Consider the following 19,457-nt stretch of genomic DNA (forward strand, 5'->3'; position numbering starts at 1 on the left):
CAGCCTTCCTGAGAGTTTCATCTCTCCTCTCTGCTTCTCAAGTGTGATAGAGCAGAATGTGGTCCTCAGATCTTCCTCACCCTTTATTGAAGTCAAGCTCCCAGAAGTCCAGGCCATTTTCTCAAAATCAGTATTAGGCGGAAATGTTGTATCTGCATGCACGATCCTTTTAATCCTCGCTTCCACTTCTGATTATGCATGCTCTGCTAGACTATTGTGATTCTTGTACATATTTTTCAGTCTTTGCTTTTTGTGTTGCTTTTTTTTTTTTTTCTTCTATCTGAAATGTGAGCACAAGATTCAGAGAGAAGGTAGTTCATGGGAAGAAAATTGTCCCGCTGTTAGTCCCTTGGGGAATCTTTTCAATGCTCAGTACAACTGGAGACTTGCATTTATTTCTCTGTGAGTCCTGTCTCTTCTGGGGAACTTCCCCATTTTGGGGGAAATCCACATTCAGCCACAGCTGGGGGAGTCCCAGGCAACTGGACAAGAGGCAAGAGGGGTAAAGGACCTAGAAATTGCTTCAGAGAAACTAAGGCATCTCTGTAGGCAATCTTCAGTGCACACCAGTAGATGTAACTGAACTTGGAAGATGTGTAGACTTGAGATCTAAGCCTACTAGTAGTCCCATGGTGAAACAAGCTGGCCGTCTTGGTGCCACTCCCTGGAAATAACGAGTTTGGAAAGTTGGTGAAAGCAAGTTGTGGAAAGTAATGGGAACTTTTGCCTCATAATGCAGCGGGGAAAAGCTAAGTGAACATGTCGAGATTTCATCAGATAAAGAAGAGAGGAAGCTTCTGATATTTGCAGAATTAAAAAATAAAGCTTAGGTTTACTAGTTGGGATGTAGGAATTTCATGTACCAGATTGGATCACAGACTGGTGAGACATTATGCAGGGAAGATATCTGTATCTATGTAAGTGTCAATACATGGGCAGGTACAGCATGACAGGAACCAGGCTGTGTAGCTCAGCTGCTTGTGAATATATCTAGAAATCAAACCCATTCTTTCCATATTTATTTCCAGGTCCAATTATGACAACAGATCACTGCGCCAAGTTAACTGTGGACATCATCCTATGCTGTGTTTAGGGTGACAATCTATATATAAGTTTGTCTCTATTTAAGCAGTTTGTTCTGGGAGAACAACTCAGAAAAAGAAGTAATTTTCAACCTATCCAAACCAAAGGAAGTTTTTCTATTTCTTTCACAAGATCTTTAGACCAAAATATAATTTTCTAGCTGAATGATAATGGAAGTGTTAGTGGTTTGATCTTTCTATAGATGAAGGACTAGAAAAAACACAGTGCTGTTTTTTTCCCATCTTATGAAAACTATAACGTAAATGACAGCAGAAAATGTATTAAGAAATAATTAAATGTTGATAAAAATGTTGATCAATTTTGGATCCTGTAAAAGCTTCCCTGAAAGGTGAAAAGCACAGGTTTCTTTTATTTCCCTTACCTTGGCACCTCCTTAAACAAATCAGGTATGTCACTCAGCGTGAGTGTAGTGTTACATTAAATATATCACGCCATACAGCATTTAATGAAAGCAAACTCATTAATTTAAATTCAGAAAAAATCTAAAAGTCAAATTACTTCTGCTTCTTAAGAAGTTTGCATAATATGCAGAATTTCTATTTCCTTAAGCTATTTCTATCATTGCCACCTTTTCTTAAATTTTTTACATATGTTTCTGTATAGTAAAGTGGTTACATGGTATATTTATAAATGTTCTTTAGTTACCAATTCACATTTTTATTTTCTAGCAATTTCAGGATATTCCTCTGTAGCAGTTCTTTCCAATTACACTGTTATAAAATTTCAAATATAGATCAAGAATCTTTGCTGTTTAAATAAATCTCTATATGCAAAAAGCCTTTTTTTTCCCCTGCTCATGCAACAGCATAGTCACTTCACTTGGAACTCATATTCCAATAGTGGCATATGTAGACATTATCTCTGCAATGCACTGGATGCTGATTTATAAAAAAAGTATTCTAAAATAAATCTGCTCAGGTATAAGTGTTAGGGAGCTCCTCAGAAATCTTAATTTGTACTGTATTTATTAACTGCTTATTCATTTCCCAGGTTTCCAGTCTGAGAATACTTGTTGTATGTACTCATTTTACTGGACTGTTGTGGAATATGGGATGCATCTGCTCTAGTAAGTAAATAGGATTAAACTACAGAATTTGGTACACAATTATTTGAAATGCGCAAGAATTGACAAATCTTCGCCAGGGTACTTTAGAAGTAAATTTTATTTGGAAAATGTGTAATACAATAGTATTTAGGAACTATGTACAGTACCATAGAATAATACAAGGACAAGATATTATTAATTTGCATATATTCTTATTAGAATTAGAATTTTTACTCAGGTACCATAAACCCCTTTGCTGTCAAGGTGGTTCTCTCCTCTTGGGGCTTATAAACTCAGAGTAAGTCGAAAACAAAACAGTGGAACACTGTCTGGTAAGGAAGAGGGAACTTGAATTATCTCACTGTTAGCATAACTAGGACTCACAACAAAGGAGCATTTTACAGGGAAACATGAAGGCACACCTAAGCAGGGTAAAAGAAAAAAGCAAAGGTGTAGATCTCAAAATGTGACAGGTGGCTGTATCACAAGATATTTGCAAGGACCTCTCATACTCAGCATTTCAATAGCAAACATGCAGTCAAGTAGATTAGGGTCTAGACTGTGATGAGTCCTACAAAGAGAAGACTGGTTGGGTTAAATTTCATATGATTTAAAAAAGCAAGAATAAGAAGTGTCTCAAGAAATGAGATTAAATAAAAAATCTTAATGCAGAAAGTTTGTCTTTGCTGAAACATTGCGTGGTGCAAGACTGTGTTGCCAAAGCTAGGAAGAGAAATTACTAGGGGAGAATGATTAACTATATTAAGCTTACACTGATGATTACACAACCAGAGTGAGCTGTTGGAAAGGCAGGCTGTCTTGTTAGCTTGGCTAGAATGATTCATGCCTGGAGTGGAAATGTGGATCTGTAAGCGATGAGCATGAAGTTGTTAAGTGCACCAGGGGAGCGATTATTCAGAGATAAGGGGCAGAAGAAGAGAAGGGAACCAAACTCAGAGTTTGACAGAACACCCCATCCTCTTTGCAGTGCTGGGGTGGAATGAAGATGCCTCCAAAGAGCTTTGTGAGCTGTTACAGAGGGTGGAAGAGAATCAGGAGAGAATGGAGACCCTGAAGCCAAAGAGTGTGGAATTTTCAGAAATGATGTAGTTGTGCCAAGAACAAGCAGCAGACCAAGAACGGGAAGCCTGCAGTGCTAGAACTGTAAGCTGCAGTTAAGAAGTCACTAGAGACTATGATGAAAGCAGTTTAGTTGAGCTCAGTTGCCAGGAACTGAACTGGGGGAGGCCTGAGATGTAATTAAAAAAGCCAGCTCTAGACAGTATGCTTACAGGTGCCATGTGCAACATACCTGGAGTATCCAAAATTATCAGTTGCATGTGTTTGCTAAGTAGAGACCATGTTACTAAATAATTCTAAAAGAAAGACCTCTTCCATGTTTCAAGTATAAAGCCTGCAAGAAATAGCTGTAGTTAGTTAAGGTAGAACACTGGTAGTGTAGGATGAATTAGCTGAAAGAAATAAAAATGTGTGTAAAGAAAAAACACCTGAGTAGATGCTTTGGAAAAAAAGAAACCCCATGCAACCTGAAAACCTCACTGATGCAATATAAACTAATCAAAACAAACCCAAACAAATAATGGTACATAGTGAAAAGAAAGAAAAATAACAGCGATATTGGAAAGTAACAACTAGAAATAATTTATAGAGTTCAAGAAAAATACATTTTAAAACCAACAGGAAAAGGTATGTTTACACTGCACTGATTTTGAAGAGAAAAATATGCTGCTCACATTTCTATCAATGTCCTGTACGTGAATATTGGCCATAATTTTAGGCATTTTGCCTTATGGATAGAAACTGTATTTATCTCCTTCCTAATGAATCTTATTCCAACAGAGATGAGAGAGAAAAATCTGTAGAAGTAGCAGAATTAAGAGTAGAATGTAATCAATATTATTTGTGTTGGGATGAGAAACAGACCGACAAGAAAAGGTTAGAAAAAGAGAGGAGGAGAGTTGCAAGAAAGTCCAAAAGAGACCAGGAGCTGGAATAGGAAAGGATCATGATGGCAAGACAAGATGTTAAATAAGGAAAGCAGATGAAAATTTATACTTGTGAGGTGCAAAGAAGGAGAAAGCCAAAGAAAAGGCATGAGCAATTGAAGATAAGCTAAAGTGAGGAGGAAAATCACAGTGTATTTAATCAGTTATCACCAGAAAGAAATTGATGGCTTCTGGTATGATTTAGTACATGTTCTATGACATCCTGAAAGTTCTCAACCAGAAAAGAGACCTGTTATATTAGACACTAAATAGCTGTAAGGACTCATTTTAACAGTTTTTCCTGCTGGGCCTTTTTGTGTGAAATCAATTTCTTTCCACAAGTATCTTCTTTCTGATCACAAATTCCAGATCCAAGTTTACATTTGCCTTTTTCTTTTATTAATATTTTTTTTCATGTGAGAAAGATGGTTAAAAGCACTTATGGATTGTTTGTTCACTCTCCAACTCTCGCTTCATGAACCTACCCTCTTGTATTAGAAAGTTCTGCTGATCACTACTGGAATGAGTGATATTTCTACACAGAAACATAGTGAAGCTGCATTGCATCTTTCCTTTCTAAAATGGTATCAAGAAGCTGCTGTCACTATAAGTTCAGTTTGCTTCAGTCCTGTTAATTCCGTCTTCATTGCCTGTGGTGAAAGATCAATTTTTTCTTCCTTATTCAGACTAAAAGTCTTCTGGAAATCACCAGATTTGTTTGAATGTGGTCTGTATCTCAGATACAGAGGTAATATTTTAGAGCTAGCTTCACAACAGAAGCCTAAAGGGATAGATCTGAATGGTGAAATGAAACTTGGGAGTACTTGGAACATCTCAAGACAACAAACCAAAATAAAATATTTTAAGTTCTAATTGGAATGCACCCAAAACCAGCAAAATGTTTCAGTCAGGAGCAAAGGGTGAGAAAGGCTTTGGGAAGTTCCAGCAAAAGCTGAGATTTGATTAAAGCTAATCTTGAAGTTCCCCCACCCACATATGTCACCTGATATTCAAAAATACTCTCAGGAAACAGAAACTGTATGGAAGATTTTAGTTTCAGCTGCATTTCCTAGCCTAACTTATAGGACCAAGATGAAATGACAGAAGTTACTCTTACTGATTTTCTTAGAAAGTAGGAATCTCTTCTGAAAGGCTGAAGCACAAGGAAAGATGCATTTCTTAAAAGGCTGCTGTTTAAAAGCTGAACCAGTTGGTGGTGTTTTGTTGTTTGGTTGTTTTGGTTTTTTGTCTTTTTTTCTTAATTTCCATTTAAATCTCTCCACTCATTCAAAAGAGTAGATATCCAGTTATACCTTGGAAACATATCATAAAATATATTCCTTGCTGGAAAGATGTTAAGATTGTCATACCCAGAAGAAGGTTAAGAGACAGGAAACAGTGTTATCCTCACTTTCCTGAGGTGCAGTTTTTACCTTTTGGTTATGTTTACCCTTTAGACTTCAATAGGTAAATAAACACCAAAGGCAGGCTTAAACAAAGAACTCTGCTTTCAAAATGTAAATTAGATGTCTCAAAGTCTTCATATATTCCAACTGAAGCAGTGCTGTCTAATTTGTATGAAGCTCTGCACTGTGGACCTACTGAAATGCAGGAAACAACACAAAGTTTTAGGAATCTTATATCCACTATCTTTGCTACCACCCTTCCTGTCATCCAATAGTATGGATGTGACATGAGAACTGAAAGGAGAGCTATGACCATGGTATTAATCTTAATTTTAGTTTATAGAAATTACCTTTTTTTTTAAATTTGTCTGAGAAGTCTTTTAACAAAAGAAAAAAACAAATGGAAAGCAAAACAATCTGTGAAACTGTAGAATATCTCAAGTGAGTCACCAAAAAGTGCAGAAAAAACCCCAACCAAGTAACCCCCACAAAATGATGTATAGAAGTAGATGGAATACTATAATATAAAGCTCACATCTCTGGAACTCTATTTTAGGTCCCTCATTACTGAAAGGGAGGGATGAGTGTAAGAGATTTGATGTACAAAGAAACTGCAATGTTTAGATACAGCTTGAATATGTAGTCTTACAAAACTGGATAAGTAAACGATGGTACCTAACAGTGAGATTGAACTGAGGATGTTTGTTTTGTCTTGAGGACTGAGAATGAGGAGAAGGTTTTTGGGAGAAAGGCTTGAAGTTCTGTCTGTGTTGCCTTTATGCTGGATGGCTAGACACCATGAGAAAATACTGAAACGGGGTATTTATTAAGAAGGCAGAAGGAAGGTCCAGGAAAAAATTATTGTGAAAGGCCAAGGCTAGCAGGGGACAGCTAGAATAGCTGCATTTTTATGTGAGATCTCCCTTAGCAAGGGGTGATGTATGGGAAAAAGAAGCAAAATCATCAAGTTCAAGACTTAATTGAAGTTGGACGGGATCTCTGGAGGTAACGCAGTCCACAAGCTCCTGCTCAAAACAGGGAGCATGTCACGGACAGATCAGGTTGCTCAGGCCTTGCCCAGTTGGGTTTTGGTTGCACACAATCTCCGTGAGCACCTGTTTGAGTGCTTAACCACCCTCCCTATGACCAGGTGTGGAACTCTAGAAGACCATGTAGGATGCTGGAGAATGGTACCATCATTTAATTTTAAATGGATGATTTCAGCATTAGGTCAAAGTGCCAGAAGTTGTCAGTGAATGAGGTTTCAGACAAGGCAGGTCAAAAGCAATTTTGTATAAGCCCTTGAAGTATGGCACAGAAAGAGTTGAGACTTTTCTAAAACACTCCTATGAGCTCTAGGGATAAGAAAACTTAAAATTTATTTTCATTGGTAGATAGACAGTTAATTCTTACGTGATTTTTGCAGCTGTTAGCCCTTTCAATGGTTGACCTGTCCACATTTCTAAACCAGGTTTTTGCCCCCATTTGTCTGATATGTTCATAGTCAGATACCTTTCTCAATGTTTAAAATATTCTGGGGAATCAGAGACAGAATTAAAAAGAAAGATTTAATTAGCCAAATGCTTTCAGCAGCAGGTCTTCTTTTGGAGGTTCTTTTTGGCCCAATACAAGATGAAATATATTTAGTGCACAAGTGTTTATAATGCACAACCATCACCCAAACTCAAGGGCAATAAAAATACGGTTGATTTTGTTGAAAGCAGAGTTAGGCTGACACTTTGCAGTTTTGAAAATTCTACCCATAGATGACAATTGAAACACTCAGAATATTAACTGTGGTGGAAAAAAGTATAAGTAATAATATTTGAGACTGAGAGTTACATTGCACAACTAGTAATGTCATGTACTTGTATAGGTGCCAGATCAACTCAGTTTTCTCACCTCTGTGCCACAGGCAGTGTGACACCCTGACCAAGGCAAGGCAGAACTAGTTTATTATCAAAAGGTGTCTCAGGGGGCCACAAAATAATGAAACAATAGCTTGAATGTCACAGGCACACAGCAAGAATGAAAAGCATGTATCAGACGTATAGCTAAACAGCATCCTGGATGTTTATTCAACTGCTAAGTAAAATTTATAGTAGAAGTAGTACATTTCAGGTCCTAGGGAGAGACATGCACCTTGTCTAAGTTTAGATTACCTGCTGGAGTGTACATTAGCTCCTCACAAGTTTGTGCATCTAGGCTTCACTGCCAAAGTGCCAGTGAGCATAGTTGCGTTTTGGGGTGAGACACCAGTCAAGCTGATGTTTGGATGCAGCTAAGGCTGGTGCTTGGTCTCAGGAACTGGATAGTTTTCTTTTGTTTCTTAATCTTGAAGTAGCTTCAAAGCCTGTCTTTCATTTCCAAGGAGTGTAGTGCTTCTGACTTTGCTGTTGCCCATGCAGCTGTCACCATTTCTCCTGCATTTTTGCTGAAATAGCAGACTTTTCTCTGGTCAGCCACCAAACTAACATCATGAGAGGGTCACTGAAGGCTCACTAAAAGAGACCTGTGTCTAAAGCCAAGAAGAGCCAAAGGCCAGTTTAAATCTGACACTGTCCTGAAGTCACCTCGGAAGAATTCCACCTTCTGTAGGAACAGCTGTCATCATCGCTTGCACTGAAGAAGGGGTTTTTCCCCTGATTTTACCTTGGTGCAGCTAGGTGACCAACTAAAGGAGGTGATATTTGATACATTTCTGCATGAAAAAGTCCAGTCTTTTGCAGCAAGGACTTTCACACCTTGACTCAATGTGTACAGGAGCACTCCCTTTTTGTCACATTATATTCCAGTCACTCTGAAAGCGATGAGTTTGCATAGAAAATATTAAGGGACATAATATGATAGTCTGGAGAAAAGTTTCAAGAAGGAAAGAAGCCATCACAAACTTTACAGATCTGTTTGGGTTTATGCTATCAGACTGCAGATACAGGGTAATCTTGCTTCCACATAGGCAAAAAACTTCTGTACAAAATACAGAAGCTGTTGTACTGAGTGATGATTCATCAATGCAACAGAAATTGACAAGCAAACAAATTTACACTTTCTCATTTCACAGGGGCAGAGGAAAACAGTTTCTTAATTTTAAGAATTAGCATCAACACTTTCAGTAGAGAATCAAGTATGCATTGAAGGTGCCAGACTGCCAAGTGTGCCAGAAGGTGCACAGAGACTGAAATCCTCCCTGTAACCACAGAAAGGCTCACAGAGGCAGCAGCATGTAGACTTCCCAAACACAAACATACAGCAATCTTGTTCTGAGGCTATTATTCCTTCCATCTCTCCCTGCCTCCTTTCCTAGTACTAGAAATGGTTGAGTGACCTCTTCTATGTCAGCAATTTGTTGTAAACCTTTCAGACTTAGGGGCAAGTGATACAGCTCTGCTGATTGCAGCCAATGTTGCACTTGATGGACTGGAACTGGCTGACTGTAATCTTGTGGTCTCCAATAGAACATAAACTACATTGGGAGTTTTTGAACACAGAGACATACAGTAGTTTGATTTGACTCAGCAAAATAAACCCTTTTTATGAACATTTTATTTTGAATTCCTTTTACAGTCAGAGAGACACTGAATTTGCAGCATGGGCAGCCTGTCATAGCTCCTGTTCCTTAAGACCTGATGCTTTGCCCTGTTCTGTTTCCTGAACTGCAGAAAAAATTATTTCCTAACATTTGTGCCCTAAAATGATCCCCACTGTTGGGGTGAATAAATCAAAAGAGGTCTGCTTGTTTCAGACAGCATTCTGCTGCTCCATACACTGTCCACCAAAATGTCAAATGGAAACACTTCTGTCGGATCACTCCCATGGGTGTCAGGTGTGTGTAAGTGGAGGAGGATTCAGCAAGGAGAGGACAGAAGAGCCAGGGAGTGGAACAGCTGTTATTTTTTGTGAGAACCTTTTTTCCCTTGAGCTTCTTGGGACTGGTATTTCAACCAGTATAAGACACTGCCACCCAGACTAGCACCAGCTCTGCTGCTCAGCTGCGAGCTGTATCACATGTGACAGAGTCTTGGGAAAGCCAGACCAGCAACTACTCACCCCAAGGAATGTGTAGCTTCCACTACATGTTCCACTAGCCCTCCTCCTTCCTACATCCTTCCTTCTGAGTATGACAACATACAAAGAGACATGGAGAAAAGTTAACTTGCTCATCTTTCTATGTTACTTCTCTGTTTCCTGTATTGAAGGAGGCAACGTATTTGATTAATATAGATGCAAATGTATCTGTCATAAACCTGCTGACCGCAAAGTGTGGAATGAAGGTGAATCTGGTGAAGATGTTTAGATTCGTGCATTGTATGTGTAAACTTCTTCAGATTTAGAAAATCTGTGGTTTTTCTTTAGCTCTGGATTTCCAGGCCTGTTTTCTGGGCACCAAATCTCTGGAAACACTTCCAGGAAAAGGGATCTTGTAGTCCACCTGCCCGAGCTAATTTTTCAAAGCAGTTTTGTTCTAGCAGCTTTTGACTCCACTATTTCTTTCCTACTGTGATATTTTATACTCAACTCTGCAGAAAACCTGATGCCATTAAGCCAGGCCATCCTATTGTTCTGCAGTGCTTCCAATTTGCATGGAAAATTATTCATGTTAATAACTCCCCATTGTTCACATCTTATCTTCCTCAGTCATGTCAGAGAGCTACACAATGCAAGCCCTGCTGTCACAAGGTTTCTGTACATTTAAAGGCATGAAGTGATTTGCCTTCAGTGAATTCAAATGAATTAAAGGATTTTGGGACTTAAGTAAAATCAGACAGAACTCTTAAGATTTTCTTAATTTCTCCTCAGGTCACATTACCTACCTCTGCCTCTGTTAGCAGTCTTTGACCCAAATACTCCTGCCTGTGCTACTGCTGAGCTTTGCATTCCAGAGGATGGCCACCTGTTGTTCTGCACGGCAATGGGAGGTGCTCAGCTCACAGTGCAAGGGAAAGGTACTTTCGCTGCTGTCATCAAATTAGGATATTGATTACAGGTATCACTTAAATTCGGCAAACAATATTTGGCCTACCCTTGCATTTGCTGCAGAGGGGTTTGCCTGTTTCTACAAACCATAAGGATAATTGCTGGTCAAGTGAAGTTAACAAGGCTTTTAGGTTTATTGTCCTTTTCCCCCATTTGTACATACAAGGTTATGCTCTGGATAAAAAATAATGGGTTTTAGCAGTTAGGTTCATAAGCATGTTTCCTTAATCATCAAAAACTGCTGGCATGCTCATATTACAACAAAATAGGTAATGTTTGATATGTATAATCCAAACTACAGAACTACAACTGATATAAGATGCAGTGTCTTGTATATAATCACAGAAAACTCGTAACATGTTTTCAGAGTATAGGGGACTGCTTTAAAAAGCATCAAAGCATCTTTTCAGTTGCTGTTTAAAACCACTCTTGTTTCTCAGTTTTTAAGCACTATCACTCAGCACTGGTTTTGCTTCCTAATGTTGATTTGCTTTGAGGTGAGCTTTTGTTTCACAAACTTTGTGAAACACACCTGTTTAAACACTTTGGCAATATGGAGCAAACCTGAAAATGGCTCAGTATCTATTATTTCATAACTGAAACCCAGTCAGGTTTCTTTTGTATTTTAGTATAATATTGTAAGCCACACAGGAAACCTACCTTCATTTCTATAGTGACTTATTGTAGAATATTTGTTCAGATATTATCAACTATATAATATGTTAAAATTACTCAGTGTTGGCACCACTCCTAAATACAAGCCCATGTACACGCATTATAGCTCTATTCGGATATTAAGAGTATAAAATGAGTTTCATTTTCTGACAGATGACAAATAAAGTAACCATCAAAGTAGGTGGAATAATAATCAAATGAAAAAAGACACTGTGAAATTTCCTGAAATGTTTTCTTCTATTATTTACAAAAAGATAGTCAAGTGAATCTTGTATGACAAATGGTGTTCCTTTTCCTACTGAAATCACTGACTAAGCTACTCTAACTTCACTGGCGGCATAAGCTGTTCCTGTTAGGCAGTAAAAAATGCAAACCCTGACTGTGCCTTCATGGACTTCAGTATAAACTTACATTAACCCTACCCAAGTCTAACTGGAGTTTGACTATTGCATTCCCTCCCACTGGCTTTGACTCTTTCTGAACAATTGTTCACTATGAAGAGACAAAAGTATTCTTGCTTACAAAACTGGGTTCAAAGAAATGAGTAAACGAAAAAAACCCTTAGTAATTTCTACTGATAAGCTGAACATTCTGCCCATGTTATCAGCATTGCCGGATGGATTTCAGTGGAAATATGCTGCCTTTTCACAAGTAGTGCTCTGGAACACTACACTATTTTCTCAGGTTAAGGAGAAGTTTAAACCTAAGGAAGACTAAAACTTTCTGGTCTCAGAGACAAATATATCTCCTTGCTCTCCACCTTTCTTCCCACTCCATTTTCCCAATTTTACAATGCATTTGTATAATGGCATTTTTCAGAAATCGTTTCACAGGATCCCAAATCGCAAAAGGTTTGTTAGGCCTTAGTTTGAAGGAAGGTCCTTTTGTGAATTAGTAATGGGTTAGAGGATGAAAAACAAAGGTGGGAGCTACTGATCATTTTTCACAATTAAAGAAATTTGCAAGAGGAAGGCAAGCACAGGGGACCGTGCCAGGTCCTGCATTGTCCAACACATTCACAACTGGGTTGGAAAAGATGGTGGATAGCCAAAGTGGCTAATGATACAAAGTTGTTTCCAACAGTCAAAAACAAAGTCTACCTGAGAAAGTAACACAGGGATCTCACATTATCAACTGACTGGGTAGTAAAATGGCAGAAAAATACAATGCTGATAAATATAAAGAGTGCCTATGAAAAAAATACAGCCCTAATAAATGCAAACAGTTCTGAATGAGCAGTTGTCACTCAAGAAAGAGATCTTGCAGTCACTGTAAGTGTTACCACAAAAACACCAGCTTAACATTCAGTCCAGGGACTGGGTGTGCCCTTGGCTCACAAACTTGACCTGCTGGTTGCCAGAAACTGGAAGAGATAAAAAGGGAAGGAACCTTCTGTACTCACCCTGTTTCTCATAGGTATCCACTACTTGCCACTGTTGAGAGAAGATGGAGCTGTATGGATCTTTGCTACGGCCTAGAACAGCTGCTCTTATATCCTTATGTCAAATGAACAGTTTGAGAGAGTAGCTCTAACCTGGAGGCACAAAGGAAAGTGAAACCATAGAGGTATACAACCTGAGAACCAACGTCTCAGGTCCCAGACAAAGGACCAAAGCATTCAGAACAAACAAAAAAGCCTCAGAAGAGACCACAAGGAGACCCTGGATTAACCCTTGACAGCTTAGAAGCTTACTGGGTGTTCTGGTGTTTTAGCATGGGGGTTGACTGACAGTCCAAAATACAACAATAAAACATCACAGAAACACCTGAAGAGCTCAGAGACAGACGTAGCAATATCTCCTGGAACTGCAAGGTGTCCAGTAGATGCAAAAAGAGACAGACATCGGCTTAGAGAGCAGAGTGTAAGCAGAGAAGACAGTATCAGCAGTTCTAGTAGTTCTTCCCTTGGAAGGAGGCACTGGTTGAAAAGAAGACCAATGAACTGCCAACCTGAAAGGAAACAATAGCCATCCCAGACTAGTAATGCTTCTGTGACACAACTTCACTGATGACTGTGCCTGTAGCACCAGACAAGGCATATGGGATATTATAATGTCTGGAAAGATCTTCGGTTTAATGACCATTAATTTACACCATGTGCAGGGGACTACAGATTTACATATCAACATATTTACATATCAGGTGTCCATCTGTACTTAATTGGGTCACATCAGTGGGATGGTTTGTCAGCAGTGGATACTTTCCTCAGGAGACACAGTGCTCAGCAGGAGATGATGTTAGAAGAACAGGTATTTCCAAACAGCAGAATTTGAAGTCCTGGCGTTGTTACTGCTTCCTGAGCTTGACATGATTCACATCCACAAAGGCCCTTACCCATTGCTGAGAGTAATTGCAATCATACTGACCCAGGGAGTCTCAGGTGGCCATATACTCAGAGAGAAAACAAATTTTTAACTATAACTTGCAGAAGGCAGGCAGGCAAAGTGCAGAGTTTGCAGCATAACCTGAGAACATCTTAAGGGTTTACACCTACACACTCCAAGAGGCAGGTTTCCGGGCTGTAAGCATACTCTGTGCTCTGCTTCCCACTCATCTCCTATTCCTAGCTGTGCTACCAACCACTCCCAGAAAGCACAATGAAGTGTCCTGGACATGCTGAATCCCAGATGCACTGGAGCCAGAATTTCTAGGTAACCACATAGCTTGGAAGCAACTTTGGAGCAACTCTGCTGCCACAGTCAGATAACTGCAACAGGCTAAAATAATGAAACCAAGTGAAAATTCTGCAAGAAAAATCAAATATTTAATGCCTGGATGAAAACACTCTTGTATCAAGAGTGAGCCACTAGTAAAAGCAACAGTGCAAGGGCCTCACAGGGTAACTGAATGTTCTTGGAGAATGTGGTCACATTAGTATTTGGATTAGTTTTTCATATGTGGTATTTAAGGGCTATTATCTTAAATTTCGGCCAAGAAAACATAATATGGAATTGAGAACTGTTTTCAATTTTTCCAACACAGGAGATCTTAAGACAAAACCCATTAAAGAGAAGCTATTGGGAAACTGGCATCAAATTAAGATCTCTGCCCAGCATTTTGCCTGGAGGCAGGCCCTGGTTACTGAATATCACACTCTACAGTGAGTATCATGTGATGATGGAGAGATGGGGAACTATCTGCTGGCATTGACCACAGCTTTTTGTGCAGTTGATTTAAAGATTCCTGCTGATTTTGGGGGGTCAAGCTCTAATGCCTCTCAATGAATGGATGAACATCTCAATGATGTTCACCAAATTTCAGTGGCCACATCAAAAACTGACCTCCTTCTATTCTGAAGACTTTTCATGGATCTTACCAGAGGAGTCCAATGGCTATAATGGTCTGTGGCCTTCCTCCACAGAGGTGTTGTAAAGGCTTTGTTGTGTTCCTCTAGGATTACATGTATATGGCCTGGAAGCAGAGGTTAGGCTGCTATAACATGATTTTTCCATTTGAGGACGCTTTGACGTGTGCCCAGAGAGAGGAATACATGCTTAACTTATCAAGGGAATGCATTTGGATATTTTCACTCACACTCAGCAAAGAGCTATTTTTAGTAACTAATAATATGCATGTGCCTTTCAGCATGCTCTTTGATAGCCTTGTTTCTATTCCTTAGGGATCTAATATTCTACCACATCTCCAAAGAATCCTGGAGTAAAAGAGAATGTCTTATTCTTTTTGTAACGTGGCAGTTTCCTGCAGTGAAAAATAAACAGAGCTGCTGCGAAGACCAATTTTTTTCTTACAAACACATTCGAGGTAAAGTTGTAAAGCTGACCTGATAAATATGTGCAGGGCAAAACAGTACAAATGCAGGGTTAAAACTGCCTGCTATGAATGTTAAAGAAATTATGTATTTTTTAGCCACTTACTGAAATCAGAATTTTCAAGGGCTATTATTTTTTTCTATCTCTATTTTCTAAATGTTGAAACCAAGCACCCCACAGCAGTTCCAGTACTTCATTTGCAATCCCTCATAAGTTTTAAGGTGGATTAATTTGTTTTTGAGCCTGAAGTACATACAAACAAAATTAGCTGCTGGCAGGTTTAGAGACACAGAAGTGGAGTAATTTGGTATATGGTTGCCATGGCAGCTAACCTACGTCTAAATTACCCTACAAGCTTTTCTCAGCCATTCTCTGGCATTGTTCCTTCTGTCTGAATTGTTGGTTCCTTTTTTTTTTTTGAGCCCTGCCTTCTGCAAAGCCTTTCTTTGTGCCACTTCGGTCTCGTCTGCAGGCTCAGCCCTCACATCCTGGCATGCGCTACAAGCTGCTGAATACCATCCATTAATGGTAAGGGGAAGCAAGAGGAGTACAAGGCAGAATTACAGTCTTCCAGCTACTCTGCCTGTTGAGAGCAGCTTCCTGAAAGCTGATTTTCACTGAAGTAAACCACAGTGGTAATTCCCTTCATTATCAGGACTTAAAGCTTGCTGCAAAATCATTGATTTTGATGAAGCTGTTGCAGATTCACAGAGGCATAGTAAAAGCCAAATTTGGCCTTAAGACAGTGAATTTATCAAATGATTCATAAACTTTGATCTTAGGCTATGTGGCAGTAAATCAAGGTGTTATCTCTTCTATCCAGAGAAAACAGGTTTTGACATGCTTTGGCAATGTTTATTACCATGCAGAAATATTAAAAGAGAAGGCAATGAGTCCTCCAAGCTCTTTCCCTACCATTGACCTCCCTCTCAGCACAGTTAGAAAACAAACCCAGTGCTATTTATGAATGTTAAAGTTTCATTATTTATTTTTGGTGAAACAGTTCCTTTCTGTCAAATTGCTCTGTTTCAGAGGAAAACCATCCTACTGGCTATTTCTGACCAATCATCCTTTTTATCTCCCTTCTTGCCACCTCTGAGAACTAAGTTGTGACGCTGCTTCCCAGGAACCCAGCCCAGGTCTTATCAGTCCCTGACATATCACGGATAGCTGACATGCCTTCTGCCTATGGCTGCATGTGACCTTAGGGTTTAGAGAAAGTGAGATCAGAAGATAAGAAGTAGAGAGTATTTACTTACTTATTTTTAACACAGTAAGCTCAACATACTGTCAAAGCAGAAGTTTTGTAGAATTTTTAAGAAGGGTCAGTTTCGTTATCAGTTTGGTTGGGTGTTAGTTTTCAGGCAATTGCCTAGAAGATGGTCTCTGCTGTTGAAGACTTGACATTGCCAGATACATTTGTGCGTGAAGTCAAGAAGTGGGGATTACTCCATTTATGATCCTCATATCACAGAGAAGTAGGAAAATCCCTGGATTTGTGGGATTACAGGCAATGCTAAAGTGATCTCTTTTCAGGGATACTGATTGAAGACTTTGAGATTCAGCAAGGGCTTTTTGCTTTTTTCTGAGTTCATTAATTCAGTCCAGTCATCTCAGGATACCTTGCTTTTTAAAATGAACTTTCAAAATATTAAAAACAGTGCAGATACTAAGCACAAGGAATAAGATCTTGAAAAGTGACAATAAACACTTTAGGAGGATATAGGCCCATTTAGGAGGATTTAGAAAGACCTGCCCCCATAAATGCATTCTGTGATATTTTATTAAACAATTTGCTGAAGAACTAAAACAATCACTTTTTGGAATAACTGGGCAAGAGAGGCAGGTCTGGCAACAGTATCAGAATTCCCCTTGTAGATCTGTGGAGAGGCAAAGGGTATATCATACACAAGGGTAAATGTTTAAGAGAGAAGTGGATTTCCTCTCACCGCTTTTTAATCTTCGTATGTTATCTTCTTCCACTCCAGTTTTTGCTCTTTCACTGTAAAACGTTGTATGCATGCAATAAAAGTTTAATATCAGAAAACACTGCAGGCTGAAGTAGGCATCCTGAAGAGAGCCACAAAACTTGAAATTAAAACAGAGGATCACACTTCCAATTCAGAAGAATGAGGATGTTTAACACTTCCTATTCAGAAAAATAGATACTAAGTTAGATATACTTGTATTCCATCTGTCTTGCTTAATGTAATAATTTCACATGAACTGCCCATGCACAGTACTTTTCCAAGGCTCTTTGAAAAAAGAAATATTGTTATTTATGTTTTTCAGATAAAGGAACTGAGTTATGAGGAAGTAAATTGATGAGCTCAGGCTTCCAGCAAATTGACCACAAGGCCTTCCAGTTATACTGGACCTCTGAGCACAACACAGATCCCTGCAGTTATTATGGATGTTATTTACTTTTTATCCTTCTTGCCAGAGTTTCTGACAACTTTCACTTTGGGGATATGTGTTTAGTAGTTATTATGGCAAGCTGTGATTCATACTGTTTGGACCTCATTCATTTTGCGTGAAATGAGAATAAAGTAAATTACATTCTGGAGAGCTTTGCTAATGAAATATTAAAGCCAGTATCTGAGATAAAGCTCACTGCTATGCTTTTCAGCAGTAGGCAGGGAGAAGGGCAGTACATTAAATCTGGTGGCTCTTCTGCCTGGCCTTACAGAGAGACTGCTCTGATGTTTTTGAGGCTGATGATGATATGATACACCCCCAAATTTTGTTGAGCCTCAGGGAGGGAGAGGTTCAAGAATGGTTTTCCATCTTTTTACGTAGTTAAACTGATGGCTTAACTTCTGTTGGCTTTCAGGTGTGTCACTGGCTTCTGTGAGAACAGCACCAGATCTTGATCAGGCTGGTCCTGATCCCTGTCTCTGTGTGCACTGATCTGACCCCACGGGAGTGGGTTTGTGACTCCCCAGCTTTCTACAGGGTTTGTTCTCTGAATTAGTTCGGTCTTGGGTCAGACAGGTGTCAAGGGTTGCCTAAGGAAAGGGGAACAGAGGTGCTGTCAAGGGTAATATGAGGACGAGTGACTGCCTCTTTGGCAACACTGTTTGCCAAACTGACTGCAACTGGAGGTTGTGAAATTGTTCCCTTGGAGTTTGCTTTTACTGGCAACCACTGCCACTAGGTAAGAGTCCCCCATCACTAATCTAGGTTTCCAGAGTTCATCAATCTATTGTTTCATACCTGGCCTTGCTGCCTGTTGGCTTTACCGTGCTCTCCATCTTTCACCCTTTCACTGCCTGTGCTGGACTGCAGATGCCCCTGACCTGCCTAGTTCCACAAAGTGTGCCCAAAAAATGACATCTTCACTTTTTACACTGATGCATGTATAAACACACAGGGAATCTGATGGTGGCCACACAGCAGCATCCTTTGTTTTGCATTTGAGCCACTAAAGATTTCAGGTTTTTTAGGCAGTGGTACTCCACTGGTTAATGGGAAACCTTATGCAGTAGTATCCTGTCCCTGCATATTCGAACTGTGTCTATCCCCTATCAAATTAACTCTTGGGAGAGAATTTCCCTCACTAACCACCAGATCCACACCACCACACCTCGGAAAAACATCCCCATGGTTAGAGGAATGCAGCTCTATCATGTCATGCTTAACTGTGGATTAGGTAGCAAAGCATGAGGGTGGAAGTAGTGAGCATGGTTTTGAAGCCGCGCCTGCTAAGGCTCAGCAATAAGCATCTTTCCCTGCCTGAGGAAGATGGTTGGACCAGACAGCCTCCAGAGGGGTCTTCCCATCTCAATCACTACGATCTTGCGATGTTTGCTTCAAACTATTTGCTCTCTCCTGTGTGCCTGTCTGTTTGAGTTAAGGACATGAATGTCCTTTGTCTACCTGTGATCGCAGCTTGCCCGCAGCGCGGTTGGGATGACGGAGCAGGAACCACCGCAGGTGCCGTAAGAGGGCACAGGCGGCTGGGCGAGGCTCTGCTCGGCGCGCAGCCCCAGCTTCACGTGTGGCCACCGGCACACCGGAGCGGCACGGGCTGGGAGCGGGAGGCTGTGGCAGCAGCCCCGGCGCCCAAGGCCTGGTGCCTCCTGCCAGAGTCCTTTCGAGGCCGAAACCAAACGGGTTCGGGATGGCAGAGGCGGGTGGGCAGCACCTGCCCGCTCCCGCACCGCACGCCGCAGCCCTCCGCTCCCTGGGCACACCGGAGGCGTGCGGCCCGTGCCGGGGAGCGACACACACAAACCAGAGCCGCTCCCGCCACCCCTCCGCCGCCCCCGCGGCCGGCGCTTATTCACCCTCGCCGGAACGCCCGCCGGGCGCCGGCGGCCGCGGCAGGTGGGGCAGGTCTGCGGCGCGGGGGTCGCTGGGACGCGTAGTTCTCTGGGGCGCGCGGCGGCGGCGCGGCGCGGCGGCGCGGACTACAAGCCCCAGGGCGCCCGGCGGGGGCCGCACCGCGCGTGGGGCGGTGGCGGGAGGTGGTTCC

At 40.6% G+C, this 19,457-nt stretch overlaps 1 long non-coding RNA gene across 1 annotated transcript; it reads right to left on the reverse strand.

Annotated features, from left to right (window-relative positions):
* Positions 1–229: 229 nt before the first annotated feature.
* On the reverse strand, positions 230–14,960 carry LOC116447409. Its single transcript, XR_004241566.1, has 3 exons — positions 12,613–14,960; positions 3,462–3,563; positions 230–664 (listed from the first exon to the last, which is right to left on the reverse strand). It is a non-coding gene; the product is annotated as an uncharacterized LOC116447409 (long non-coding RNA).
* Positions 14,961–19,457: the final 4,497 nt, after the last annotated feature.

Source organism: Corvus moneduloides, chromosome 1, assembly GCF_009650955.1.
Source record: "Corvus moneduloides isolate bCorMon1 chromosome 1, bCorMon1.pri, whole genome shotgun sequence".
Lineage (NCBI taxonomy): Eukaryota > Metazoa > Chordata > Aves > Passeriformes > Corvidae > Corvus > Corvus moneduloides.